Here is a 27,393-nt window from a genome sequence, read left to right as displayed (position 1 = left end):
TGCAAATCAATTCATGCTGAAAGTTATTCATCATGCTGATTTGAGAGAGCCAATGGTGGACATGGAATAAATGCTAACACAGGGAAGCCCAGGTGAGCCGAGAACACTTCGCTGTGCCAGAGAACAAGAAAAGTGTTCAAACAAAACAAAACAGACCAATGGGCGGTGAGGCATGAGCACGGGTGCTCAGCGACAGCGAGCCCCGCCGGCCGGCCGGACCACGGACACTCAGAGAGGCGAGGGGTTCTGACACGTTGGAAAGAACCCACAGGCTGCCTGCGGTGCTGCGGTGGGAGCAGGATCCCACATGGCCGACGGCTGCTCGGATCCTGGCTTGAAAACCATGCTAGACATATGTGCACGCATGTCCCAAATCCTGACGGGACGGAGAAATGGCAAACAAAAGGATCCTGACCTGACCTCATTCCACTGGGAGGTTCTCTCTCTCACACATACCCGATGCTGTACAGAACAAAAAGGACCAGGTCAGAGGGTGGCATGGGGGGGAAGGCAGCTGGATTGCACTGACCAACTGTACAGTTCGAGTCCCAGACCAGGCAACTAGAAGAGTGTGCCGGGGGTGTGCATGAGTGCCCGAAGTTCCGAGAGGAAACAGACCATGCCAGGTCCGTGCCCATACCCATGGGGAGTATTTTCTTGCTTCCTCTCTGTCTCTCTGGCAAATTATAAATAAATAAACAAATAAAGTATCTTCAAATCCTTACTAATAAATGGGAGGGGGGAAACTCTTTATACAATGATACTTGTTAATAAATATAGAACAAAAGAGGAAACCCAACAATTACGTTTTGCTTGCACCAAGGTAATGACTGACTCAGGCCAGGATTGGCTGTGAATCCTAACCTCTTCAGGTGGGGAGGTGCCCGGTGCACGGTCTCAGAGGGTCACTCCACGGGTGACTTCCTAAGTACGTAGATGGCCCTGGAGAAGGGCCCAGAGTCACCCAGTCTGAGGACACCACTGACACGAGAGGAAGCCGGCGTCCACCAGGTGGGCTTCTTGGAGCTGTGGCGCTCTGTTCACGCGGGTACACGCATGCATGCTCGTGATCCAGCTGAGGCTGGCACGGATCGTGGCACGAGAACCCTGTGGGTGCCTGCCTACTCTCCCTCCATCTCTCAGGGAAAAATTAAATAAATGAACGTAAAAGAAACAAACGAAAAACAGCAATGGAAACCATTTTGGTGACAGCTGGGGAAATGCTAATGCTATGTACTAAACCTTAAGTTTGGGGATTCATGGCGGACAGCGGTTAATAAGAAAATGATCTGGAGATGAGCCCGCTGGAGTGGGCGCGAGGCCCGTGGCTGATTTTCCAATGACTGGACAGTAGGGGTGTCTGCGTGTGCACATGTGTGTGCACGTATGTGCATGTGTGTGCATGAGTGTGTGTGTGCGCATACACGAGTATGGTGAGAAAGAGAACGAAAGCACATGTGGGAGTGTGAGCAATCGTCGAATTTGGGAGGCGGGTGTCTGGGTGTCCGCCACACACTTACCTAGACTTTTCTGTGCCTGCATCCTCTCCCCCAGTGGAGCCAGACCAGTCAACCAGCGCGGGCCAAGGAGCTCACGTGGCTTTCAGGGCTGAACCCTAAGTGAGGGTGTAATTTGTCTATAAACTACAGTGGCAGGCTGGGTAGTTCAGTAGCCTGTAGGGGAGCAAGATAGAAGACTGAAAATGAGCGCTATTTGGGGAAGTCTAGGTGAGGGGGTCGCGCCCAGGGCCTGGCCCAAGAGCGTAGGCAACTGACACATGAATGGGTGGGAAGGAATGTAAGTCGGGAAAATCTCCGGCGTGAATGGACTCGCACGGCTGCAGAAAGGCGAGCCGTCGGGCAGGCCCCCTCCGCAGCCGAGGGCCACTCCGACATGCGGACACTGTGCCAGCCGTAGCCACCAGGCTCCGCTGAGGGAGCCTCTCAAACAGTCAGTCCTGACACACCCTCCATACACAGAAACGACGTGTAGCGAGGAACTCGATCCCTCGCCGAGCCGCGTTACAGGAAACCCTAGAAGTTGTTCTTTTAGGAAACGCACAGCTAGAACCCAGACATGGTTTCCTCCAGAAAACAGAGGAGATGACTTCCTCTTAGGAGGTCAGCCTTACGTTGAGGCACACACTGATCAAAGCCCCCGCCACGAATAAATTCACGGACATCAGTGTCCCTCCCAAGCACAGATATAAACATCTTTGACAAAAATACTGACAAATCAAACCTAGACATTTATAAAAGGATGACATCTCTTGACTCTTAACAGGGTTATGCCAGGAATTCATGGATAATATCGAATGAATACCACAGTGAAAAAAATCAATCAATATCGTGTGTCACATTATCAGGAAAAAAGCAAAAGACCGTACAATCATCTCAGTAGATACAGAGAAAACATCTGACGAAACTGAACGTGGTGGAAGCTCTTAGCAGACCAGGAATGTATGGCCGGTTAGTTGAAGATTGAGGAAAAATCAGCCTTTATAAAGGTAAGAGGAAAAGGACGGGCCCAGTGGCCTGGTGGTTAAGGGAGCTGGATTCCAAACAGCCTCACAGCTTGAAAAATATGCCAGGCATGTGTGTGTGCCCATCCCAGAGGGAGTGAGTGAGAGGTAGAGGAGAACGGGGTGCAGGTGACCAGGCCCCACGGGTGCTTTCCACCTCTCGCTCTCTGGAGAGCACATGCACCTTCTGGGGGGAAAAATGTGTGTGTGTGTGTGTGTGTGTGTGTGTGTATATATATGAGAGCGTCCATGGTGAATGCAGTATAAATGCTAACACAGGGAAGCCCAGGTGAGCCGAGAAAACTTCGCTGTGCCAGAGAACAAGAAAAGTGTTCAAACAAAACAAAACAGACCAATGGGCAGTGAGGCATGAGCACGGGTGCTCTGTGACAGCGAGCAGCTGCGGGTCTGTGTCAGCAAGCCCTGCCGCCCAGCCGGACCATGGACACTCAGAGAGGCGAGGGGTTCTGACACGTTGGAAAGAACGCACAGGCTGCCTGCGGTGCTACAGTGGGAGCAGGAATTATATATATGTATATTTAATATATTTATTTTTCATAATATACATAACATATTATATATGCATATATGTGTATATATATTTATTTATCTCATATATACATATATATAAGATGCTATGTATCTTCTATGTGCAATTTTTTTTTGGACACCTGTCACCCAGCAACCTTGAGGCAAACCATCACTTGCGTTTAAAAGTTTAAGAACTCTCAAAACAAAAAATAAATAAAAGGGACAGCCATCAAATGGCGTAATGGCTATGTCGTTGGACTCCCACGTAGTTGACAACGGTTCAAGTCCCGGACCCAGTGGCTTAAACTCATGCTGGGCACGTGGGGGTGCATGCTCAAGATCCTGAGAGGAGAATGGAGAAGGGATTGCGGCGTGACCATCCCCCCTGGGGGGTGATTTCTCACTTTCTGTCTCTCTGTCTCTGTCTTTCTGGTGCACACATGCACCCTATAGCAAAAACCTTTCAAAAAAAAAGTTTAAGAATTCTCTCTTTCCAGCAAGCACACATGCCTTATAGCAAAAATCTCTCATTAGAAAAAAAGAAAGGTCAAGAACTGAGGACCAGCAGAGGGCATAATGGGTACCTCACTGGACCCCCATGTAGTCAACTGCAGTTTGAGTCGCGGACTCAGTGGCTTAAACTCATGCCAGGTCCATGTGCATGGGTGCCCAAGATCCCTAGAGGAGAATGGAGGAGAAGAGGTTGAGATGTGGACCTTCCCCTGGGGGGTGATTTCTCACTTTCTGTCTCTCTGATGAGAGCATGCGCCCTATAACAAAAATATCTCAGGAGCCGCCTCAGTACTCAAAAATCGAAAGAGCCTTCACCCTCCTGGAGCATGTTTAGCTAATGTCTATAAATGAATGAAGGTGACTAGGATTCGAAAATAAAACCTTTATGGAAAATGTGGCAGGACAATCTGAGAAGAGGTTGAGGAGTGCTTCACTGAGAAGTTCACACAGGGGCCGGCAGGTGGCGCAGGAATAAGGAGTCACAGCAGCTACAATAAAAAAAAGAAAACACCTAACTTTCTCTGAGCACAATCAGAAGAAACCTGCGTCATCTTCTGTTTCTTAAAGCCCTCCCAGACCCGTCACTCCAGCTGTTCGGAAGCCGGGAGCGACTGCGTCCCTCGCGCTCCCAGCTGCCTGGTCTAAGCAGGTGCTGCTCTAGCGTTAGGGAACCCAACAAGCAAGGGCTTGCCCACAGCTCTGACCTCATGGCCGGGGAGTCCCGCGGCAACGTTCCTGCCTGCAGTCGCGTTAATGAATTCCGCCTTCCCCCCCCCCGCCCCAGCCGGCCGCACAGGCTGCTACAGCGTGGACACCCTCTGCGAGGGCTCCAGGTCCAGGTCCTGGGTCTGCCTCGGCACCTGGCCAGGATCCTGCTGGCTGCAGGCGTGCGGGCTGCACAGAGCCACCGGTTCTCATCTCTCCTCTCTCTCAAGAAGGAAATAAACAGGTAAACTTGTTTAACAATTCATGTGTCAAGCTGATTGCTTTCGTTAGGAGAAAACAAATAAATCCTTTCATTTAGTTAACCATGTCCAATCACTGAAGTCAGTAGCAACAGAATCGACAGCCCACAGCAGCACACCGGGGTAAAAATAGCAGTCCGCTGGCTGCGCCCCAAGCTCCTGAAAAGAAGCAGGCCATTCTCGTTGCCCTCCGCCGCCTTATGTATAAACGCTGTTTTCATTAAGCTTTAGGAAAAATTGAAAACAACTCACAGACTGCTACAATGACCGTTGTGGCTCTCTGGATGATCAGACTCCATACGGGGGAGTTTCCAATTCTCCCCAGCGAGATAGCTGACAAGCTGCTGGGACAGGGGGTGAGGGCCCTGGCGGTGGTGGGCCAGTTGGAGCTATTCCCACGGGCCGCCCAAGGACGCACAGCTAAGAGCCAGAGGGGAAGGGGGTTGTCTTTGCACCCCTGAGACCCTGGGGTCTGACAGGCTCACCCAGTCTCCGCTCTGCGGCGTTTCCACCGTCTCCGACATGGCCAGTGTCACTGCTGGACGGCCACTGCGTTCCCCAACTAAGCCACAGATGTGACAGTGACCAGAGGAGGATACATTTTTCTGTTTCAAGACTTACAAAAGTTTCAATTTGAAACATACAAGAGTCTTGGGCCAGCAGGTGGCGTGGAGACTACAGTGCTGAACTCCCACGTGGCCGACGGCAGTCTGAGTTCTAGACCTGGCAGTGTGCTTCCTCACCTCTTCTCTCCCTCCCCTCTCTGGTGAATACACATGCCCTACAGCAAATTAAAAATATAATAATAAATGCAATTAATTAATTCCAAAAAATGTTTTAAAAAGAAATATAGAAGAGTCTTATTTAAGAATGTGTGTCTTTCTTTTTCTTCTCAGGTTTGTCAAGTCTTTAAACACCAGCAGTCCACCTGCTTACTTACTGAAGAATTAACTGCACTGTTCATAAACAAATTTCTGAAGGAGAGAAATACATGTTTATATTAGTATGTAAAAACTGTAGGTTTTGGGGTCGGCAAGTAGTGTAGGGGTTACGGTGTTGGATTCCTACAAGGCTGAGTCCTAGACCTGGCCGTACTTCAGGTCCTGGACCCAGTGGCTTGAAAATCATGCCAGATGTGCGTGCATGCATGCTCAAAATCCCGGGAAGAGAATGGAGAAGGGACTGTAGCATGTTTGTCCCCCCAGGGGCTGATTTCTTACTCTCCCTGTCACTGCCTCTCTGGTTCTCTCTGGGAAGTGCACATACTCTATGGCCGAAACCTTAACACAAAGCACCTGGAGGCTGGGAGACAAGCCGCAGCCTCCTGGGTTGTGGTCATTTTATGTGAGCAGTACTGCAGAAAGCAGTGGGTCACCCCATCTCGGAGGGAGAGTTTACGCAGACGTTCTTCACGTACCTGTAACAGGAAGCAGAGGCGGCAATGGTTGTTCAGAGCTGAGCCCTGTTGAAGGATGAGGGTGGAATATGCAGAGACCCATAATAAAACCTGTAGAGAAGGCCTAAGATGAAATGTGCCTACGCGGTCTATCATCAACCCAGCCCTTTTCTCAGGCTAAAGCTCAACTATGTAAATGGCCTAAAATTACTCTCAGTCTAAAAAAAGAGAAGAAAAAGATCCTTGTCCTAATGAAATTACACCTTAATGGAACCCACGCCATCCACCAGGGGAGGAGTCAGGCTACCGAGAACACACTTCCAAAAAGCAGAAGAGCCTGGCAGGCTTCATACAGGTAGTCATTCTCTGCCTTGCCCTCCTCAGGGTATGACCACGGCGTTCGGGGAGAAGCCTCAGTACTCGGTGTCTGAGGGTGGTGCTCAGGGAGAAGCCTCAGTACTCGGTGTCTAAGGGTGGTGCTCAGGGAGTAGTCTCAGTATTTGCTGTCTGAGGGTGGTACTCAGGGAGTAGCCTCAGTACTCAGTGTCTCAGTGTGGTGCTAGGAGAGTATCCTCAGTACTCAGTATCTCAGTGTGGTGCTAGGGGAGTAGCCTCAGTACTCACTGTCTCACTGTGGTCCTAGGGGAGTAGCCTCAGTACTCACTGTCTCACTGTGGTCCTAGGGGAGTAGCCTCAGTACTCACTGTCTCACTGTGGTCCTAGGGGAGTAGCCTCAGTACTCACTGTCTCACTGTGGTCCTAGGGGAGTAGCCTCAGTACTCACTGTCTCACTGTGGTCCTAGGGGAGTAGCCTCAGTACTCACTGTCTCACTGTGGTCCTAGGGGAGTAGCCTCAGTACTCACTGTCTCACTGTGGTCCTAGGGGAGTAGCCTCAGTACTCACTGTCTCACTGTGGTCCTAGGGGAGTAGCCTCAGTACTCACTGTCTCACTGTGGTCCTAGGGGAGTAGCCTCAGTACTCACTGTCTCACTGTGGTCCTAGGGGAGTAGCCTCAGTACTCACTGTCTCACTGTGGTCCTAGGGGAGTAGCCTCAGTACTCACTGTCTCACTGTGGTCCTAGGGGAGTAGCCTCAGTACTCACTGTCTCACTGTGGTCCTAGGGGAGTAGCCTCAGTACTCACTGTCTCACTGTGGTCCTAGGGGAGTAGCCTCAGTACTCAGTGTCTCAGTGGGGTCCTGGGGCAGTATCCTCAGTACTCAGTATCTCAGTGTGGTGCTAGGGGAGTAGCCTCAGTACTCGGTATCTGAGGGTGGGCTCTGGCAGGAAGTCCATGGGAGCTTGAGAAAATGCCCAGGCTGCTCAAACAGAAGGCTTCTGGCTGAGGGAGATGTATGAGGCTGCCCGGGTCATCCTGACTGGTTTTCTCTCTTCATCTTTTGACTCCTGGATGGCCTTTTCCTTCCTTCCTCCCTGAATAAGTGAAAGAGAGAATCGCTCCGCAGGGCCCCAAGGCCGAGATGAACCCCTAGCTTTCCGCCAGCGTCCAGCACGGGTACTTCCACACCCAGCACGCTCAGGGAGGTCTCCACACTTGAGCTGAGAAACGTCCCCTGTGGGACTGTCGCACCCAGCAGAACTCCCAGAAGTGCTGTGCCACTGCCTCATCCCGTGATGCTTGTTTTAAATGTGCCAACCTGAGTGGGTATGGGGCGCCCACATTCCAGCTGTGTCTGGTGGCCCGTGAGGGTGTTTCTTGAGACCAGCCTGGAGTCAGTGAAGCGAGGCCCCCAGCACGAGCGGGCTGAGGCCCTGGATGCCAAGGCCAAGGAAGGAGGAATCTCCCCTTTCCCTTTCTTGTCTCCTCAAGTTGGACGCCTCGTCCGTCTTCCCTGGCCCACAGACTGGGCTGACATCACTGCCTGCCTTCCAAACTGCATTGCACCACACCCTGCCCTGCCGGGCCTCCAGCGTGCCGGTGGTAGCTATGGGACTTCTCGGCCTCGCAGTCGTCTGAGCCTGTCCCTCATTACAATGCAGTCTCCTACGGGTCGGGCCCTGCTGGAGAACTCGGGCTAAGCCGCCTCCTTTCGGTAGCTGTGTTTGTTTACCTCTGAGCTTGATGTGATCCCACTTGCCCTTTGGGATGGTGCGCCATGTGAAAATGATCGGCCACTCCCACCTGCGAGGGCTTCTGGGCTGGGAGAGCTGACAGCACAGCCGAGAGAGTGGCACCTTCCACTCACACCTATTCAGGCCTGTAGGAGGGAGCAGGCATGTGGGGATGCTCCCTGCCATGGAGACAGGAGGAGGTGGGGGCAGGCGGGTGTTCCATTGTCCTCACTGGCTTGAGAATGGGGCAGGGTCGCCACCTGCCAGCGGGTGCTCCTACGCCCCAGTGACAATGGTGCTCACAGTGATCTTCCTAGGCCAGCTTTTCTCAAATTGCACCGTGCACAGAAGTCCCTCAGAGAGCTGGTGAGACAGATTGTGACTCCGCAGGTCTGGGGTGGGACCCGAGGCTGCATTCCTCATAAGGTGCGGAAGCTGCTGGACTGTGTCCGCTCGGAGGCAAGGCAGTAGGACAGCATTTCACCAAGTCTGCCCCGGGCTCCAGCCACCCCACATTCCTGGAATCTGGAGGCAGGAGCAAGGTCAAAATGCCTCAGGGAAAATGAGGTCTTCACTGAGTTTCAAAAGTCAAAAAGAAAAAAAAAAAGGGGGGGGGGACTGGCCTCCCCTCGACCAGTGGCCTTCTCAGAGATGAACCTCAGATGCACATTTGCAGGGGCCCTCTTCACTGGCCATGGCCACAAGACCTTTCCTGTCCAAGCTGATCACTCACTCTTACGTATATTCGTTTCCTACTTCATTAGTGTCTGTTACCGTTTTCATTCTTCCTGCCTTCAACTTTCTTTAGGTTGTTTTTCTTTTTTCTTCTTTCTCAGTACAGTATGTTTACTTAAGACTTTTTTTTAAGTTCACTTAAAACTGTCTTTTGTCCTTACAATTTCTTATTTGACCTATTTTGTAATTCTATGTTCAAATACCTGGAGGAGTTCTGTTTGTCACGTGAGAGATCCCCAGCCCAGCAAGTGTGCTGAGCCTTACTCCAAGAGGCACGACGCAGGCAATTTCTGCCAACAGCCCCTGAGTGCATGAAAAGATGATATATTCCAGAGTTGTTGAAGGCAGGGTTTTACCATAGTCCAATCATTTAAATACTCATGCTTTCCATATCTTAATATCTCAAAATTTAGGATGGTATTATGTCATTGGAAAAGTCGAGAACAGCCCTTCTTCAAGAGACAGACATTTCCATGGCTCCTGCGATCTAGCCATTTTGGGAGAAAGGAAGATGTCCCACTGATAACTGGGCCTCCAGCATACAAAACTCGTGTGATTGAACTTCCAAGTTTGGGAAGAAACCGACCATCCACCAGATGACTAGAAATCGCTGCAGGACCACAAGAAATATGGGGAAGCAGGAAAATACCTCTCCCACAAGGGAAAAGGATAGCTCCTCTTTATCCACACACAGTTCAATGGAAATCATGGAAATGTCTGATAAAGAATTCAGAACATTCATAATGGCAAAGCTAACAGAGATGGAAGAGAAGAGAGACAAGGAACTGCTGAAGAGGAAGGAGAAAGGAGTTGAAGAGTTCCAGGAGGTGAGGAAATTCATGCTAGATCTAAAAGAGGAATTTCACACTTTACAAAAGAATCAGATGGAACTGTTAGAGATGAAGGCTATAATACAAGAAGTCAAAATCTCCCTTGAAAGTATTAAAAGCAGACTAGATCATACAGAAAATAGAATCTCTAATGTAGAAGAGAAAATGGTTGGCCTAGAAAAATCCACCGCGAAGACTGAGAAAATGGCCCAAAAATTTGAGAATAATATGCGAGAAGTACTAGATACCATCAAACGTCCAAACATCCGGATAATAGGCATCCCAGAAGGTGAAGAGACTCATAAGGGCATTGATAATCTATTCCACGAAATCCTGCAAGAAAATTTTCCAAACCTGGAGAGGCACTCAAAGATTCAGTCCCAAGAAATACAGAGGACCCCAAATAGAATCAACCCAAGAAGATCTTCTCCAAGACACATTATAGCCAGATTGACCAAAACCACAGACAAAGACAAGATACTAAGACTGGCAAGAGAAAAAAGGCAAGTTACCTACAAAGAGTATCCCATCAGACTAATGGCAGACCTCTCATCGGAAACAATGTGAGCGAGGAAAGAATGGGAGAATATATTCAAAGCATTAAAGAAAAAGCAATTTCAACCAAGAATTCTGTACACAGCAAGATTATCGTTCATTTGGGAAGAAAAGACACGAACTTTCCCAGATAAACAAAACCTGAAAGAATTTACCAGCACCAGACCAGATCTCCAAGAAGTTCTTAAGGGAGTGCTATGTCAGTAAAATTAAATGCAGACACACAGAAATAAGAGTTAAAAACTAAGAAAATGGGCAACTTAATTGTAGGGACAAAATCTGGAGTCGAGTATTATATTCCAGAGTTCAATCTGGAAAATCGTACCTCAACAGTAACAGAAGAACGATTAAGTACATGAGTCTGAACTGATGAAACAGCATTCTGTGACTTGACTAAGATATTGCTGCTTTTCTTCTAAGCTTTGTTGTCTGGTTTTAAGGATTTTTTTTATCCTGTCTTGAGCTGTCAATAGATTCATGTACCTACTATTTGAACAAAATACTAACCTGTTTCTAGGCTTCAAATTTCAAGGAAATATCCTTACCAGTTCAAAACTGCCTTTCTTGAAACCACCAGTTGAACTTGCTATTGAAAGTAGATTACTTATGATATGGTGTGGTCGACAAAATGTTGGGGGAAAAGGAATTGAAGACAACTGTAGACAGCAGAAATAGCGTAATAAGAGAGTGGAATAGGGCAGAGGGTCAGACATGGGGTAAAAAACATATACATATGAAAGTAGTAATGGAATTTTATGGATGATAACACGCATGATTAAGCTACTATGCAGTTTACTCTAGAGGGGAAACCACATTTAGTATGTTGTGATGATGCTCAGGGAATGAATGTAAATTTTAAAAAAATTTAGAGAAAAAAATACTAAAACCGTTACCAAAATTTAAAGAAAAAACTGTGTATTTGATGACCACAGTAAGCTATATAGCCCCAGCTGGGTACTACTTTATAGTGTGTTCATTCTACTTACTGAGGTTTATGCCTAAAGTCAGACTTGGGTTCATGTATAGGTATATATCAGCTGCGCTTGCTATTGGAAATATTTAGACAAACTAAGTTCATTAGCAAATCAATTAAATGGGGGGGAAAGGCATAGAAAGCAATCATGGATACCAGAGATAATGGGAGAAGGGTTGGACAGGGCAGAGCGTTAGGGATAGGGAATCAAGGATGGCAAAAAAAAAAGCAAAATGTACAAGACATAAGAAATGTAAAATTGTTTGTTGATAACATGTATGTTGGTGTGCTTGATTGAGCCAACAGACAGTGTATTTGGGATGAAAAATTCATTTCGTATACTGTAATGATGCATAGCATATTAATGTTAAAAAAAGAAAAATAAGTAAAAAATAATAAAATAAAAAAAAGAAAAGTCATAACATATTTTTCTGTGCAGCATGTGTCATGACTTTTCTGATGACCCAAACTTTTGAAATCACATCGAGACAAGTGGCCACCTGTGAGGGTGTTCTGACCGCCTGTGCACATGTGAGCCAATGCCTATATGGCTGTTACTACACCTCCAACTTCTCTTCTTCTTTTCTTCTTCTTCTTTGCCTTAGGGCACATGCGTTTGCCAGGGAGAGACAGGCAGACAAAGACAGCAAGAGGGAAAGCAAGAAATCATCCCCCGGGGGCGTGGCCGCACCACAACCCCTTCTCCTCCATTCTCCTCCCAGAATCTTGAGCAGGTATGCATACACCTGGCATGATTTTCAAGCCACCAGGCACAGGACTCGAACAGTGGTTGGCCATGTGGGAGCCCAGCAACTTCACTGCTACACCATCTATGGGCCCCTCTTCTTAACTATCTAGTTGGCAAATCATTTAAGGACCATCTGAGGAAGAATCATTGAGTCCCAGTGGTGGTCTGAAAATGTCCTACAGTCATGATCAGAGAGCATGCAAGTCTTCGAGGTGGTCCTGTCAGCCTAGAAGAAAATCTCATGGACAGTAACGCAGCTCTTTCTCGGGAATGTTGTGTCCCCAACCTCCTGATGTCACAGAGGGTTACGCAATTGGTAAACCGCGTATACTGATGGCTCTGATTCTTAAATAGATCCCCCCCAAAAGAAAAAATAATTCTCAAAGATGTTTTAGAAATGCCTTATTCAACTTATTTCTTGTATATTCTTTTTACGTGCATGAGAACAATATAAACATAAACATGCTTTCTCAGTGAGCATAGGACGATGCTAAGCGATGAGAAATCATGGGGTCAACATTGCTTCCTTCTTCCTTAGTGCCCAGTCAAACAGCGGTGTGTCCGACAGTGGATGGCTTCTTACAGTCAAGGAAACGTGGCAGCCGCACCTGTCAGGTCAAGGCTGCGGACCGTGGTGAGTGCGTTGTCTTCCCCTTCTGGAGTTTTTTGGCTATTGTTCTGTCAATTACTGATATATTAAAATCGTCCACTGTGCTTATGGATATTTGAAGTTCTATCAGTTTCTTCTTTTTTGTTGTTGTTTTTGCCATAGGATGCTTGTGGTCACTGGAGAGAGCCAGAGACAGAGAGAGGAAATGTGAAAGATCAATCCCCGGAAGGGAATGGCCACACCATAGTCCCTTCTCCTCCATTCTCCCCCTGGGATTTTGGGCACACACACACACAAGCACCATGTGATTTTCAAGCCACCGCGTCTGGCACTGGGACCCCAGTCAGTCTGTGGGAGTCCAGTTTGCTGGCCCCTTTTCTTTACCTGTTTTGAAGCTATCAGGTGAATTTGCTATTGCATCATTACATAGTCATTTTTTTAAAAAAGAGGTTTTTGCTATGGGGCACGTGAGCTCAACAGAAAGACAGAGAGAGAGAGAAAGTTAGAAATCACCCCCCAGGGAGGATGGCCACGCCGCAATCCCTTCTCCTCCATTCTCCTCTTGGGATCTTGGGCATGCACGCACACGCGCCTGGCGTGAGTTTAAGCCACCAGGTCCGGGACTCAAACCACGTCGACTACGTGGGAGTCCAGCGGCATAGCCATTATGCCAACTGCTGGTCTCCATAGTGATTCTCATCATCTCTAACGGTGTGTTTGTCCTCGAAGTGTATTTGCCTGGTAGTGAGATAGCAACTTTACTTTGGTTAGTGCTGGCCGGTGTTTCTTTTCTCATCCTTTGTGTCCATGCCTCTGTGTTCCTGTGTGTGCGATATGTCTGTGTACTATTGTCCCAGCCGTTTTCACATTCTTCCTCAGGCTTTTCTTCCTTTGTTTTTCGTATAAGATCTTGTTATCTCCCCATCTTCCTGCCTCGTCCTCCCAGCAGCTGGGACTGTGGGCATGCACAGTCACACCCAGCCTTGAGGGCGGGCTGGGGATCGAACCCAGGTGGCCTCAGCCTGCCAGGCCGCAGTGCCCAGCCCAGCGGGGCCACCTTTTCCCTTCTTCCTTATCTTATTTCTGTTGGCTGGGAATCTTGCTATGAGAGAAGCATGCCGGGCTTTCCATCGTAAGTGGCTGGCTTACAACTGCATGACTGCAGGAGGTATAAAGCGGTGCTGCAGTCTCGAGATCAGTGTGCAGTCACTCCGCCCGCGAGCTGGTGGGGAACGTTTGCCCTACCTCACTCTCCATCCGGGCCACACGCCCTTCTGTTCTTCAGTGGCCGCTGGAGAAATGACAAAATGCATTCTTGACTTACCTAGGTCTAATGCCTAGGGCTTGTTCTTGGGCTGACTCTGTGGCCTGGTGGCTAGGGGAGCCAGATTCCACATGGCCAACCGCACGGTTCAAATCGCAGCCGTGCAGCTTGAAAAACGCGACAGGTGCACATGTGTGCGTGCCCCCAGATCCTAACCACACCGGGAAATGGAGGACAAGGAGCTGCAGTACGACCACGCCCATCAGGGCTCTCTCTTTCTCCCCACCTCCCTCTGGCAATTTAAAAATTAAAAAAAGTTTCAGTTCCGGCCTCCAGCGGGGGCGGGAACTCACAACATGAAGTCCACTCCCCACACAGCTCTCACGTGGTGGTGCGCCTGGCTTTCCACCACGTCGGGCGTTGTGGTTGGTGTGTCCTGCAGCCGGCGTTTTACATTTAGCTGGTGTGTGCCAGCCATGTCAGTGGGCCATTCTCTCCCGCTCCCGACATCCCACGGGGCTTCTTTCCTGTCACCTAAACCCAGCCTGAAAGGCCTCCGGAGCCTCTGTTTTGTCCAACATGCCTCTCCCCACCTTCTCTCCTGCATGGCTTGTCCTCCGCGGGTGCGTGCTGCCCGTTAGGGTTTGTCGTGGGGCTAATGTGATTACACTAGCTCTCCTGTCCCCACCGCTGCCCTGGGAATGGCGGCTGTCAGAATAACTGGTCCTCGGCTCCTGGTGGGTGGGAAGGCCGCTCTCAGCCTCTGCACTCCGGGGATTTGCCTCAGCTGCAGGAGCTGCCTGGCCCAAGCTCGTGCCTCTTCCGAGGGGCAAGTCAAGGGCACCGACCTTGCAAGGACATAGCTGCTGGGTGTCCTCACTCCAGCTCTGGGCAGCTTGGGAGACGCTGGGCGCACCCTGGCCTCGCGTGGTGGGCCGAGCTCCACTCAGTGTCCAGCCAGCCAGCTCTGCTGCCGCTGAGGGCGCCGCAGTTCAAGTCCCAGAGTCTGTGGCTTGAAAATCACACCAAGTGCATATGTGTGCATGCTCAAGATCCTGGGGGAATGTAGGAGAAGGGATTACAGCATTTGCCATCCCCACTGGGAGGTGATTTCTCATTTTCTCTCTCCCTGTCCCTTCCTTTCCCTCCCTCCCTCCCTCCCTCCTCTCTCCTCTCTCTCTCCATGAGCACACATGCCTTCAGGCAAAAACCTCTTAAAAATATTACATCTTCTGGGTGGTGGGGCATCTTCAACAGAGTGTTCATGCTACAGTGCACCTGAGCCAGCTGAGCCAGGGTTACAGGCATGCACTCCGCGTGTGCAGGGTTCCCAGGGGGCAACCGGGCCTTTCCCACAGAGGTGCAGCCTGGCGGAGTTGGCATTGCCATTGGGCCATTGTCTGTCCTCTATCCTTGCAACTTCCTTTGAAATTTCCAAATGAGAAGTTAAAAACCAACCCCAAAAATATTTTCTTTGGTCTGTCTTTTGCACCTTTGACTCTTAAATGGGTTACTTGTGGTTTGTAGCTTCAGAATTGAGCATGTGAAAAAATTAAGCAGTCTATTTATCAAGAAAAAAAAAACCTCCAGCCAGTGGCGTATGGGTTATAGAAGGCTGCCCACCCAACTTCCAGACACGGGCGCCGACCCACTGGCTGCTGCGCCCGCGGGCTGGCTAGGCACAGGCGCTGCTGCTTTCCGCTCACCCGGTGGCAGCCCAGCGGCAGTGGGGCGTAACGCCCCAAGTCTCCCGTGCCGGAAGCGGGTGCAGAAAAAACGAATTCTGCCCCAGTGTGCCCTGGCCTTCCTCCCCAGGATAAGCGCTGCCCTTCCTGAAAGTGACAGTGAAAAGGCCTACGGGGGTCATGCCAGGCCTACGGGGGTCATGCCGGGCCTCCGGGGACAGACGTGTGTCCTTCCTACAGCCAGACACTGCCTGGACAGTGAAAGAAGGAAGTCTGGCGTTGCCAGTCCCCGAAGCGCAACACGACAGAGAAACCCCTGAGCACACGGGGTGAAGTGGCCCTGGAGAGACATTTGCCATACCTTCTCTTCCTGGCCCACCATTTTTGCCAGTTTTCAGCTAAAAAGCCTGAATATCTTCTAGAATTTGACAAAACAGGTGGACCCTGCGGCACGGTGGTTAAGGTAGCCTCCCTCCTCGCTCTGTCGGTGCAGTCGTCCTGTCAGGGAGACAGACGGAGGGACTTACAGTGGAGTGGGGGAAGCCTGTCTCCGGACAGCGCGGAGAACCTTTGGCTAAAGCGTTGCTGCTTTCTTCTAGGCGTTGTTTTCCGGTTTTAAGGACTTTCGTCCCATCTTGAGCTGCCAATAGGTTCATGTACCTACTATTTGAACAGAATCCCAACCTGTTTCCTGGCTTTAAGTTTTAAGCAAAGTTCCATAGCATTTTCTTTGATTTATTAAAGCTAAAACTGCTTTTCTTAAAATTAAAATATATACTTAAAAATACCTATTTAATGAGCGTAGTAAGCTCTATAGCATCAGCTAGGTGCTAACTTATAGTATATTCACTCTACTCAGTATTCACAGATATGTACAGACCAGCTGAATTTGCTATTGAAAGTAGTTAGATTATTATTTTTGGGGGGAGGTGAGAGGTGTTTGCTATAGGGCGCATGCACTTACCGGAAAGACAGAGAGAGACAAAGAGATAGAAAGCAACAAATCACCCCCAGGGGGGATGGCCACGCTGCAATCCCTTCTCCTCCATTCTCCTCTCGGGATCTTAGACACACACACATGCCCAGTGTGAATTTTAAGCCACCGGGTCTGGTACTTGAACCACAGTCAACTACATGGGAGTCCAGTGACATAGCCATTATGCCAACTGCTTGTCCCAAGTAGTTAGATTATTTAAGAAATTTTGTAAATCAATAAAATGTGGTGGGGGGGATGAATGGAAAACAACTGTAGACACCTGAGATAGTGTGGGAGGAGGGTGGAAAGTGGCAGAGGGTCAGAAATGGGGGAGGCTAGAAATGGAAAATTATTGACAATAACATGATTAAGCCACTGTGCGGGAAATCACATTTTGTGTGTTGTAACGATGCTCAGGGAATAAATGTAAATTAATTAATTAATTAATTTTTAAAAAATGTTTCAGAAGAAAATTACGGTGTACTTGTAACTAGATTCTAGCTTATTCATATTTTTAGTTTAAGGTATTTTATGAATCAATAAAATGTGGGGAAAAAATAAAGAAAGCAAGAAAGGGTGCCCTTTGATGACGGAGAAAGGACATACACCAAGGAACACATGACTCTGAAGGAGGAAAGGCGAGGGGATGAGAAAGTCGGTCTTCAGAATGGTAGAAAACGTGATGGTGCTTCGACTTGTCCCTGCCGGACCCTCTCTCCAGCATGAGGCAGACATGATGGGCCCAATTTCTGATTCTCTCCTTGGACTTAAAGAGTCAGAGAGGAACTTATTTCAACTTTCCAATTTGTTCGTGAGGTGCCCAAGGGACTGGTTTCCGTTTCACAACTCAGAGATCAGACAGGAAAAGGCAGCATAACTCAGACCCCAGGATGTAGAAGGCAGATCCTGGACCCAGATCTCAGATAGGCTCGGATCACTAGATGACAAAAGCCACAGAAAGCAATGGCATGTGTTGTGGCACTTGAAAGCCACAGGGGCCTGCAGACCTGTGGGTGCCTGAGCCAAGAGACTACAGGTCGAGAGTACAAAAGAGTATCTAAGAGAAATGTGGAAAAAACGTGTACACAAGTTCAGACAGGAAGCATGCCCTTCAAAAGAAATTAAGCTTTCAGGTCAGCTCTGTAGCCCAGTGGTTTAGGGAGCCAAATCCTACATGGCCAAAAATGGTTCAAATCCTGACCTTGGGGGTTTGAACAACATACTACTAGGCATGTGTGCATGCATGCCCTAAATCCTAACAAGATGGAGGAATGGAGGAGAAGGATTGTAGTGTGAACATGCCCTGTCAGGGGATGCCTTCTCCCTCCATCACCCTCCCTCTGTCTCTCTCTGGCTAATGCACGTGTCCTCCGGCGATTAAGAAAACAAGCAGAAAGAACTTAGGCAACCACTTCAGGCTGATACTGAAGCTCAGACATGTGTTGCTATTACGTGATTGTCTTCTCTGACATCTGCAAATACTGGGAGAAATAATTGTTTCTTTTTTTAGATTTGCCATAGATTGTGTGCACTTGCTGGAGACAGAGAGAGCGAGAGAGGAAAAGGGGGAAATCTTCCATAGGAGGGATGGCCATGCCACAATTCCTTCTCCTCCAGGATTTCAGGCACACACGTATTTCTGGCATGTTTGTCAAGTACCAGGCCCAGGACTCGAACCATGGAGTTAGCCACGTGGGATCCAGGTAGTTGCTTTTTTCAATTATCAACAAAGATCAGAGAACACAAAGAAACAGGAGAACAGGGATCACTCAAAGGACCAAAATAAAATATTCAAAATAGCCCTTGAAGAAGCACCAGCACTGGCTTACTAGACAAAGACTCCGAAATATCTGTGAAATACGGTAGGCAAGTAAAGGAGGACACAGGTGAAGAACTAAAGGCAAGCCAACCTGCTGTCAGCAGCCCTAATGCAAGTGCCTGCAAGGCTGGAAGCCACGTGGCCAACCGCAGGTTTGAATGCTTGGGGCAGCTTGCAACGTGCTGGGCCTGTGCACAAGCACCCAGATTCTGGGTGGGGAAAAGGGGTCATGGCAGGACAAGGCCCTGTCGAGGGTCTCTCTGTTTCTCTCCCTCTCTCATGCATGCATGTGTACTCTCTATCATTTAAAAGAGAAAAAAAAAAAACCTAAAGGGATTCAGGAAAAAGATATATGAACAAAATGAGAATATCAACAAACAGATGGAAGTTGTTTAAAAGAAAAAAAAATAAACCAGAAATTCTCGAGTTGAAAAATATGGCATTTCACTGATACCAAAGCCAGACAACGATATTAGAAGAAAAGAGAGCTGAAGGCCCACACACTCTATGAATATGATGCAAAACCCTCAATAAACACTTGCAGGCTGAATCCAGCACTATATCAAAGGGTTATACAGGATGACCAAGTGGGACTTCCTTGTAGAATGAAAGGGTAATTCAACATATGAAAATTAATCATTTCATATGCCACATTAACAGAACACAGGAAAAAGCCACATCATCAGATGATACAGAAATGGCATTTTACAGAATTCAGCACATTTGCATGATAAAACCCTCAACAAACCAGGAATAAAAGAAAAGTACCTCAACAAAGTCTGGGCGATCTATGAAAAGCCCAGAGCCAACATCATGCTCAATGGAGAAAGACCGGAAGCTTTTTCTGTAAGAACAGGGAGAAAACCCAGAAAACCAGGATGCCGGGTCTGGCTGGCTGAGGGCGGGTGGGGAGCAGTACTCAGTCCTGCTGGGGCTTCTGTGTTGCTGTCTCTCTGTCCATCTCTCGTGTTTATGAAAGAGAGGGGGTAAATAAACTGAAACGTACTTAGGGCGGGCAGCAGGTGGCACGGCGGCTAAGGCGCTGATCCACGTTTTGACTCTTGGACCTGAGAGCTTGGGAATCATGCCAGGCAGATGTGTGCGTGTGCCCAAAATCCTGAGAGGAGAGGGGACTGATGTATGGCCATTCCCCCGGGGGCGGTGATTTCTCCCTCTCCCTCTCTCTGCCTCTCTCCAGTGAGCACACACAACCCTATGACAAAACCTTAAAGAAAAAAGGGGAAGAAAATTAAACAATACCACTTTACTTGGAATTTTTTTCTTAAAATACATGATTGGTACTAATATGTTTTTAATATTATTGTTATTTTTAAATAAATTCCTATTGTTTGATTTCTCAGCTTTAACTTCTAAGCAAGTATCAGTTAAACAAACAATAACCAAAAGCTCTTTGGTGCCCTCGGTATTTCATAAAATCAAAAAGGGATCCTGAGACCACGAAGTGTGGGCCCTCCTGGTTTAACTGACCCGTTTTCCGCTCTTACCTTCCCAGTTGAGGCAGGTACTGCGGAGGAGGTGAGCGCTGGCTTTGTTTACTGTCTCAGCTGCAACCTGTTTCCAGAAGGAGAAGTAGCCCTGCACAGTCACCTCTGCCAGCGGCCAGCCTTAGTCAGAGGAGGGTGCGGCAGGCTCAGAGGGCTGCAGCTCTGCTCGGGGGTGGGATATCCGGGAAGGGCAGGGACACAAGGCTCTGGAGTGTGAGGGTCCCAGTCACTTGCATTCAGTGACAGGCAATGGCTAGTCTTGAGAGTAGGAAGGGCCAGAGGAGCAGCAGCACTCCATGCAGTGCAGGGGGCTCTGTGAAGCCGGATGGATTCCCACCTGGGCTATACCTGGTCCTCCATCCGGGAGGCTTCACGGGGGGCTGGAGGCAGGCTGCAGGGCTCCTCACTCTGAGTGGACATCTTCTGCAAGCATGCAGAGGAACTCTCACGCCTCGTCTGTTCCAATCTCTCCGTCAATCATAACACCTTTGATTGCCACAGAACAATTACAAACCACAGCAGAGTGTGGTCAAACACGGACATGGTTGTACCAGCAAGCCAGCCTCTGAGCCCACTCAACTCTCCCTGCAATGGCCCCTTCAGGGCCGGAGTTGCTCCATGCACAGAGAAAAGCCTGTTAGGATGAAGGCAGTTTTCAAGAATGCCTTACTTAGACACAGCTGCCCTCCTGGAAGTGTTACCCAACAGCCAACCATAGGTGCCATTTCAAGAGAAGAGGAGTTCCAGAGAAGACCTGGCGGTCGTAACCATCTGCAGGAAGTGACAGCTCGCCTTGCTGTCAGGGCAGAGATAAGATCCAGCAGAGTCAGGTAAGAGAAGACAGGCCTCCGAAAGCATACCCTTCAGACTACTCTGGATGCTCAGAACAGGAGTACGCCACGTCATTAGAATTTCTGGGAATTTAAAGAGGACCGAGGGAAAGTGGTCCCTTCTTACAGAACACACCATGCAGCCACAACACAGAATCACACCCTGGAAGGATCACCAATCAGAGCAGTGGGCTCAGGGCCCTCCTACTTAAGACAAATGGCAGCCCGACAGCAGGCTGGAACCGGTCACCTCACAGGCTTCCTGTGTAGGCCGAGGTGTCATAGGAACGGGGTGTCTATTCCCATGCTCGAAGAAGCCTTCCACACACGTGGAAGACAGGCAGGTACAAGGGGACCTTTCCCGCCTGACTGTGTGCCTATTACTGGCGGCCCTCCTCGCCCTCCACACCCTCCATGCCCTCCATGCCCGCCCCAGCCTCCCAGCCTTCCATGCCCGCCCCAGCCTCCCAGCCTCTGCCCCGCCTCTCCCTCCCCACCCTCTAAGGCCGATTTTTCGTTCGTGGAAAATGTGCATCGTCCACAATTGTGCATGGGTTTCGCTTTTCTTGCACCAAAATAAACACATTACTTATGTGTGTATGTGTGTGTGTTCACCGAGAGAGGGACAGTGAGCCATCACCCCCGTCGCCACTCCTCTCAGGACTTTAGGCTGGCCGCACACACCCAGCACATTTTCCAAGCCTCCAGGTCCAGGACTCGACCCACGCACTAGGCCCTGTGGGATCCAGCCACCCCAACCACCACGCCACCTGGCTGGCTCAAACGCATTCCATTTCTCATAACTTTCAGAACATTTTTAACATGTAACAATTGCACGTCAGGATAATTAGCACGCCCACCGCCCTGCCCTTTGTCACCACTCAGGCTGGCACATGCGGTCACACAGGGCCGGTGCTCCGTTGCCGCCCCTCTCCTCTCCCCTCGCCCTCCCGGCGTCGCTCCCCCACTCCCTCTCCGAGGCCTCGTCTCCTCTCCACACAGACGCCCACACGTGCTGCTCATTTCTGTGCCTGGCTCACTTCACCTCCGCGGGACCCTCCAGGCCCGCCAGGCGGCCCCAAACGCGGAGCTCACCGCTCTGGGCGGAGAGCCTTCCTCCTGGGCTCATGCCACGCTCCCCGCGCTGCTGCCCTCGGCGGTACGGGATGGCGGTGTGGACGGCGGTGCGGGAGACAGGTCCTGGTGGCACACTCGCTCCCTTTGCTTTGGATAGCTATGGAGGGGTGGGATTGCCGGGTCACGCCAGCCCTTACATCCCTGCAGGAAGCGTGAGCAGGACGGAGGGCCTGCAGCTCCTGTGCTCGTGCGCTCTCGCTGGGACTCGGTGCCCACAGCAGGTGCTCAGTGAATGGTTCACGGACGTGTGAGGCTCGTGTCCTCAGACTGGGTTTTACCCTGACAAAGGGAGAGGAGGAATCGGAGCACAGCGTGGGAGAGTGAAGACAGCCCAGGCGTCCCTTCTTGGTCGGCGAGCACAGCCCTGAGGGCTCTCTCCGATCATCGCTGTCCTGTCGGATCCGGTCCCCCGTCGGTCTCCGGGTCCTCTGTGCTCTTGCAAAATTTTGTACAGAAATTACTCCCACCTCTCTCTGTTCTGTTTAAATGTGTTTAAAATGCAGAAAGTGCTAGGAGTGGATGTGGAAGGCATTTCCTGCCAGCTACAGACAACTCAGTCAGAGGAAGGTGGTGCTTCACAGCGAGAAGTCAGAGACGGCGATCTCTCCAGAGAGGGGGAGAACCAGGGACACATACTCCGGCTCACTTCTTGGTTTCTGTTTAGAGAATCTTACCTACCTTATCGTCGCCATGGAAGTGAGTGCTCAGGGTGCCCCTAACTTTCACGTGCCTAGTGAAAATCAGTGTCTTCCCTCAACTCCAGGAGAGTGGAGTCCTCATGTGCTTTCTGCTGTTTCTATGCACACACACACGCACACACACACACACACACGCACACACACTATACACACACACGGACACACACTATACACACACACACTATATATATATACACACACTATATATATACACACACACTATACACACACACACTATACACACACACGCACACTATACACACACACACTATACACACACACACACACTATACACACACACACTATACACACACACTATACACACGCACGCACACTATACACACACACTATACACACACACTATACACACACACACACTATACACACACATGCACACTATACACACACTATACACACACACACTATACACACACACGCACACTATACACACACACACTATACACACACACACACTATACACACACACATTATACACACACACACTATACACACACACACACACACACATTTACCAGGGACCAGTAGGTGGTGCAGAGGTGGGGGCGCTGGACTCCCCTGTGGCTGACCAAGGTTCTAAGTCCCAGACCGAGTGGCTCGGAACTCATGCCAGGCATTGTGCGTTCATACCCAAATCCCAACACAGAATGGAAGAAGCCCCCCACACACACACACACACACACCGGACTGATTTCTTGCTTCCAGTCTCTCTGATGAGCACATGTACCCTATAGCAAAAATCTCTAAAATAAATAAATAAATACTTGTCAGAAGGTCCATGTGCTTGCCAGAGAGAGACAGAGAGACAGAGATAGAAGGACAGGGAGTCAGTACCCCCCAATGGGGCATGGTCATGCGACAATCCCTTCTGCTCCATTTCTGCATCCCGTCGGGATTTGGGGAAAACATGGACATGCACTCAGTGTGTTTTTCAAACCACCAGAACGGGGGTTCACACAGTTGGCCCTGGGGGACCGCAGTTAGCGTAATGGCTGTGTCGCTGGACTCCCACGTAGTCGACCACAGTTAGAGCCCCAGACCCAGTGGCTTAAACTCACACCGGGCGCGTGTGCGTGCATACCCAGGATCCCGAGAGGATAATGGAGGAGAAGGGATTGCGCATGGCCATCCCCCCCGGGGGAGGTTATTTCTCACTTTCTGTTTCTCTGTCTGTCTGGCGAGTGCACGCACCCTATAGCAAAAAAAAAAAGAAAAAGAAAAAGAAAACCTCTCTAAGCAGTTGGCCCTGTGGGATCCAGCTCCCTTAACCGCTGGGTCTCGGGGCTGGCCCTCCATGTGCTTTCTAAAATTCCGTTTGGATGGAGTTGGCTTTGCAGCAGTTTGCGCGGGGGAGCCCAGACAATGCTCGTCCACTCCCTCCTCGCCCACCTGCTTCAACATCCGGCACAGTCGCCGCATTTGTCCAAACTGAGGCGCCGACACCGAGACGTGCCACTGCGTACAGTCCATGGCCCACGCCGGAGTCCACGCCTTGTTCCACCAGCTTTGCCGAGTGCGCAGTCACCGACCCACCATCCCAGCGCCAGGCGGGGAGGCTACACTGCCCCGGGGATGCCCTGCCCAGCCTTTCCCCAGCCCCTGGCAACCACCGATCTCCCTGTCCCCATACTTTTGCCTTTTCCAAATGTCATAGTTGGAATCACACAGAATGTAGCCTTTTCAAACTGGCTCATTTTGCTTAGCAATATGCATTTAAGCTTCCTTTATGTATTTCTGTGGCTTGAAAGCTCATTTCTTCTTATTGTTGAGTAACAGTCATTGAATACCAATTACCTGCTGCAGTTTTGAGCACCAGAGTTTAGTAAAACTCATCGAGGTGCACTGTGCTGGGGAGGGTTGGACCCCACCGAGAGGCAGTGTAGACGGAGTGGTTAAGCGCCTCACGTGTGTGTGTTTTAAGATCTTGGCCGTGGGGCGTGTGTGCTCAGAGAGAGGGACAGTAAGAGGGGAGAACTCACCTCCGAGAGGGGATGGCCACAGTGCAATCCCTACTCCTCCCTCCTCTCAGGATTTTGAGCATGCTTGCAAATGTACCTGGTGTGATTTTCAAGCCACTAGGTCCAGGGTTTGAACCGTGGTCAGTCGTGTGGGAGTCCAGCATCTTAGCCACCATGCCACCTGCTGGCCTCCAGACCCTCATTCTATAGCCCGGTTGCATCGACACAGACAGTAGGATGCCCCTGCATGATACTGGAGCCAGTGCGAAGGCCCCGGGTTCAGATGCCAGCCCAACTGAACACTCTAGTGGGCCAACCCATGATGCTGGCTGGCTGGAAGTCTGGGGCAGATTTGAGTTATGACAAGACCCCATGAGGAGCGCCTGTCTGTCTCTCTCATGAAAGAAATAGGTAAATTTAATTAAAAAAAAGAAAACAGTTTTTACTATTAAACATATCTGAGTATAGCAACATTTAACATTCAAAAAACAGATACTGCACTGCATATCCAGTGGGTTTGACCCCACCCTGGGGACAGAGCGGCCGATGGGCAGGCATGGTCTGGGTGCTGCGACCAGGGCCCTCCCCACCCACCCACGCATGCACACTGTCCCTGTTGCGCCTGCCAGGCACATACTCTGCACCGCGAACCGCCTTACAGACGCCAACCCTTACGGTCCCTTGTCATGGGCAAGGCACCCGATGCGCAGAACACTGACAGCCCTCTCCCGCATCCCCGTGAAGCGCAGCGCTGGGCTCAGACCCAGGCAGTCTGCCATCGGCATCTAGGGCTACACTGGAGCTCGGCTGCCCTGGTGGACGTCCGCAGAGCAGGGAAGTAGAGCCTAAGGCCGTCCAGGCCAGTGGCCAGCGGGGCCCTCCACCGCCCTGTCTGCCCAGGCAAGCAGGGGCAGGAGCTCGGGCTTGCAGGGCACTGGGGACTCTGAAAGCACGAGAGCCACCACAGCCACTCCCTGAAGTGCAGCCTGGGTCTGCTCCGACACCCCTCGATGTCCAGCTCCGTGAGTTTGGAGTGAGACACAGATGGCACCCTGCAGGGCTGCCTCCCGAGCTCACTGCCCTCTGCTGTGCTGGGCCCACACGAAGGTCAGTGCCGGCTGACTCACCCTTTCCGGGGCATGCCTGCGTGCTGTGAACCCACACTGGGCGAGGTGGCCGCTGTCTGTCTCTGTCTCCCTCTCTCGGGGAGCAAGTAAACAGGGAGAGTGAGTGAGAGAGCGCCACGCGTGCCAGCTGAGCCTAGGAGAGCCAGGGGACAGGACTTCCCCACCTCCTTCGCGGGCTGCTCCTGGCTTGGGCTCTTCTGTGCCTTCGCGCCTCCCCCTGTCCCTTCGCCTGCTCAGCATCTCTGAGCGCTGGGGATTGCACCACCACTGCCTCCGGTCCTCCGGCTTTTCGCTGCCTGTTGAAAAAGAAGAAGAGGGGGCAGCAGGTGGCACAGCGGTTAAGGCACTGGATCCCACATGGCCAACTGCAGTTCAAGTCCGGGACCTAGCAGCTTGATAAATCATGCCTGGCAGGCATGCATGTGTACCCAAAATCCTAGGAGGAGAATGGAGAAGAAGGGATTGTGGCGTGGCCATCCCACTGGGTGAGGGGGAGTTTCTCAATTTCCCTCTATCTCTGTCTCTTTCTCTCTGGTGAGCACGCATGTCCTAAAGCAAAAACTTAGTCCACAAAAAGAAAGAAAAAAAAAAAGAAGAAAGGGGGACCAACAGGTGGCACAGTAGTTAAGGCTCTGGACTCCCACATGACCGACTGTGGTTTGAGTCCTGGACCTGGCGGCTTAAAAATCATGTCAGACACATGTGCTCATGTGCCCAAAATCCTGAGGGGAGAATGGAGGAGAAAGGACTGTGGTATCTCACCAGGGTATGATCTCTCACTTTCCTTCTCACCTCTCTCTCTCTCTCTCATTCATGGGTGCACATGCCCTATGACAAAAAGAACAAAAACAAAAAACCTTAAAAAAAAAAAAAGAAAGAAAGAAAAAGAAGGAAGAGGTGGGGGATATAAGAATAATTAAGATGCTCATCATAGAATTAATTCTACTTGGGACCAGCCAGTGGCGCGATGGTTAAGGCGCTGGACACTCTCGCATGGCCGACCATGGTTCAAGTCTCGGACCTGGTGGCTTACTTTCTCACTTTCCCTCTCTCTCTCTGGTCAAACTAAAATAAATAAAGTTAAATAAAATGATCCTTTAAACACACGAGGTTTGGGGCTGGACTGGGCTGCCCTGAGACTACCGAGAACATGGCTGTCTTGGGCCATTTACCAGGCTCTGCAGCCAGCGGCAGAGGGCCCTGCAGTGGCTTGGAGCCCTGACACCGTGGGTGATCACAGACACACAGACGACAGCTGACACCGTGGGTGATCACAGACACACAGACAACAGGAGGTTTTGCCATAGGGCATGTGTGCTCACCAGAGAGAGAGACAGAGAGGGGAGAGGGAGAGTTCACCCTCCAGAAGGGATGGCCGTGCCACGATCCTCCTCCTATCCCCTCAGGGTTTTAAGCACACATCCACATGCACCTGATGTGTTTTTCAAGCCTCTGGGTCCAGGTCTTGAACCACAGAGTCAGCCATGTGGGACCCACTGCCTTAACCTCTACACCACCTGCTGGTCCCTGCAGTGCCCTCACTTGGCTGTATTAAAAAGAAAATGAGGGACCAACAGCATAATGGCTATGTCGCTGGACTCCCATGTAGTTGACTGCAGTTCGAGTCCCGAACCCGGTGGCTTAATCTCACTCTGGGCGCATGTGCATGAGTGCCCAAGATCTGGAAAGTTTGGGGTGGGGCCCCTGCCCGGGGGGGGGGAGGGGTGTTTTCTGTCTTTCTGTCTCTCTCTCTCTGTCTTTCTGGTAAGCACATGCGCCCTACAGCAAAAACCTCTCCAAAAAAAAACAAACAAAAAAGCAAAATGAGGGCCAGCAGGTGGCGTGGCTAAGGTGCTGGGTCCCACATGGCCAAGTCTGTGGTTCAAGATTCAGATCCAGCGACTTGAAAAACACACCGGGCACATG

Source organism: Tupaia chinensis, unplaced genomic scaffold, assembly GCF_000334495.1.
Source record: "Tupaia chinensis unplaced genomic scaffold, TupChi_1.0 Scaffold141173_1, whole genome shotgun sequence".
Lineage (NCBI taxonomy): Eukaryota > Metazoa > Chordata > Mammalia > Scandentia > Tupaiidae > Tupaia > Tupaia belangeri.
Note: the sequence above shows the minus strand (reverse complement) of the source record.